This window comes from Callorhinchus milii, unplaced genomic scaffold (assembly GCF_018977255.1).
Source record: "Callorhinchus milii isolate IMCB2004 unplaced genomic scaffold, IMCB_Cmil_1.0 Scaffold3, whole genome shotgun sequence".
NCBI lineage: Eukaryota > Metazoa > Chordata > Chondrichthyes > Chimaeriformes > Callorhinchidae > Callorhinchus > Callorhinchus milii.
In genome coordinates this window covers 21,509,022-21,512,173 of record NW_024704744.1, presented here as the reverse complement: position 1 = coordinate 21,512,173, position 3,152 = coordinate 21,509,022, and the positions used below count along the sequence as shown (strand labels likewise).

The following is a 3,152-nucleotide window of genomic DNA, read 5'->3' as shown; positions in this document are numbered from 1 at the left end:
ACGAGCAATATGATGGATATCTTTTCCTTTAAGACCAATTCATGTAAAATGATTAAGTCTGTGCAATAAATCCAAATGCTCATCGTGGTCCAATTATTTTAATCTGTCAGGCTCGGCCGGAGGAAAATTAAATTCATGATAAAATAGCACAAGAGGAAGGTTGAAAGGAACAAGGATTGGATCTCTAATAATAAAAATAGTAACTGTTCTGATCTGGAAATCTACTCATTTCAATGGAATGATTTAAGACATTAACTGCATCTTACTGAAAAAACACTCTAAGTCTCAGATCTCCATCTGAACGGAGAAAGATTTAATGCTAGTTAGAATAACCGTGAAATAAAACTAGTGAAATATTCAAGCATAAAAATAATAAATATTGAAAACAGACGGCTTTCAGTTCTGGGATTGTTACAAGGCTAAAGTAGATGATGAATAAAAAAATGTATCTGGTAATATTTTTCAGTAGTAATTTTCGGGGTACATTCTGTGCTTTTCAAGATTGGGAACATTTTTCCTCAGTTTTCTGGTCATTGTCAGAATCAACCCTTTCCAGAACAACTGGAACATCCACCAGAGGCAGAGTTCAGATCCTTTTAAATATAATAGAGATATGTGACATGACCACATCTCACCCTGTATTTACATTCAAAAGTCATCTAAAAGCTTACCTCTTCAACTTTGTCTATGGTCACCTCCCTCCTTCCACACATAATCTCTGTAAAGCTATCCTGGATGTTACTCTATAAGAAGGCACTATATACAGTAAATGCAAATAGTAGTTGTTGATGCTAACCTCACAAATACACCTTTTATTACACCAATGTTACATTTCTATGTCCCACACCAGCCTCCATGGTATTGAGTTTACACTGCTTGAAGTGAAACCCACATAGTCATTACTCTTTACAGTTTATCCTGTGGAGTGCTTTGAGATGTCCTCTCGACATCAAAGGTGTTACATAAAATGTTATTATTATTAAACCAGTTGCTTCCAGCAGTTGACTGAGTTGCCTGAGCTAGTTTTACCATGATTAATTGCTCTTGCTCAATAGTGAGGAGAGCACTGCACATAAATAATTAGGTTCACATAGAATTCCAGTGATGAACATTATTTTCCACATTCCTTTAATATTTATTGGGAGTTTATCAAATGCAATTTGAACTCTTACAGAAAATTAGTATGAAGATTGTTGCAAAGAAAGCGAGGTTTTAGTTATGAGGAAAGGTTGGAGTCCTGTAGCTCAGTGGTTAGAGCACTTGCTTTGCAAGCGAGAGACCTAGGTTCGATTTCCGGCAGGGTGAAACCTTGGGCAAGTTTCCTTACTCCACACCCCTGTTAATAATCCCTCCAAAAAAAAATAATAAATTGGTCATTTCAATCCACGACTGTTTGTGGGACACTGCTGTGCGCAATTGGCTGCTGCATTTTGCCCACAAATATACAGTCAATTTACTTTACAGTCTACTCTGTGAAGCGCTTTGAGATGTCTAGAAGATGTGAAAAGCTCTACGTCAAATGCAAGGATTATTATTATTAATATTATCATAAACTGGTGCTGTTTTGACTAGATTGAGGGGTTTTGATACGGTAAACAGGAGAAAACTATTTCCACTATAATAATAACATTAATAATAATAATAATCCTTGCATGGGGATAATATAATAATAATCCTGGTGGGTGTGTCGGTGACTCAAGGTCACAGATTCAAAATAGTCTCTAAAAGAAGCAGAGGGGAGGTGAGAAGAATTTTTTTCACGCAGCGAGTTGTTCGAATCTGGAACGCATTGCCTGAAAGGGTGGTTGAGGCCGATTCGATAACTACTTTTAAAAACGCGTTGGATAGGTATTTGAGGAGGATGGGTTTGCAGGGTTATGGGGAAAGGGCTGGGAAGTGGGATTGACATCAATTGCTCTATTCAAAGAGCTGGCACAGACTCGATGGGCCGAATGGCCTCTTTTTGTGCTGTACGGTTCTATGATTCTATGATTTGATATAGCGCTTTTCACGTCTTCTAGATGTCTCAAAGAACTTCACAGATTATGCGGTAAAGTGAATTGACCGTATGTTTGTGGGTGAAACGTGGCAGCCAATTGCGCACAGCTGCGTCCCACAAACAGTCGTGGAATAAAAATGACCAATTTATTATTGTTTTGTTTTGGAGGGATTATTATTTGGCGTGTGGAGTAAGGAAACTTGCCCAAGGTTTCGTCCTGCCTGGAATTGAACCCAGGTGTCTCGCTTGTAAGGCGAGTGCTCTAACCACTGAGCTACAGGACTCCATTAATTGACGAGTAAGTAACTAGAGGGAATAAATTTAATATCTTTACTAAAAAACGAAGGGAGAAGTTAGGAGATTAGTTTTACATACAGAGGTATTGTTATAATCTTTAGATTTGATATGACTCCAAATATGACATCAAAACTTCACAAAGCACTTCACAGAGTTCTCTGTAAAGTAACTGTGCATTTGTTGTCAAATGCAGAAATCAATGCACCTCAGTGACCAATTCATTGGAGATGGTTTGGCAGGACACTGGAGGAATCTTCCTTCTCTTTTCATATAATGCCTTGGGATCTGTAATATTCACCTAAACAGGCAGATGGGACCTTGGTTTAATGTCTCATCCAAAGGAAGACACCTCTGACAATGTAGATTTCCCCTGGAGTCTCAGCATAAATAAATAAATAGAAATAAGCATAGAAGATGAACTCAAAGTCCAACTGACGCTTGAACCAGCAAGCTTTCAACTCAGCAGCGAAAATACTACCAACTGAGCAAGGCTGACAGGATTAGAATGTTCAACCAAAAATGGAGGTTGAAACAGAATACATAATTAGCTGTCTAAAAAAAATTGGATAAATATTTAAAAAAATAAAAATATTTAACAGCAGCGTGAGAGCTTAGTGAGCTTAATGTTAGCTAATGGGTAGTTATTTCAGATTCAGGCATGATGGTAGAATAGCCTCCATCCATGCTGTAAAATTCTATGATTCAAAGCCAAGAAAGAGTTAAAAAAAATTCAGCCATACTTGGCTGGTTGCAGGATCCTGTAAATGTTGCACTTCTAATTTTTCCTTAAATGTCACACACTGTACTGTAGTTCATCAGTATATTGGGCATGAGTTGACAGCCACTTGACTGTTTT

At 37.7% G+C, this 3,152-nt stretch overlaps 1 non-coding gene across 1 annotated transcript; it reads right to left on the bottom strand.

Annotated features, from left to right (window-relative positions):
• Nucleotides 1–2,211: 2,211 nt before the first annotated feature.
• On the bottom strand, nt 2,212–2,283 carry trnav-uac. Its single transcript has one exon. It is a non-coding gene; the product is annotated as a tRNA-Val (tRNA).
• Between the last annotated feature and the right edge of the window lie 869 nt (nt 2,284–3,152).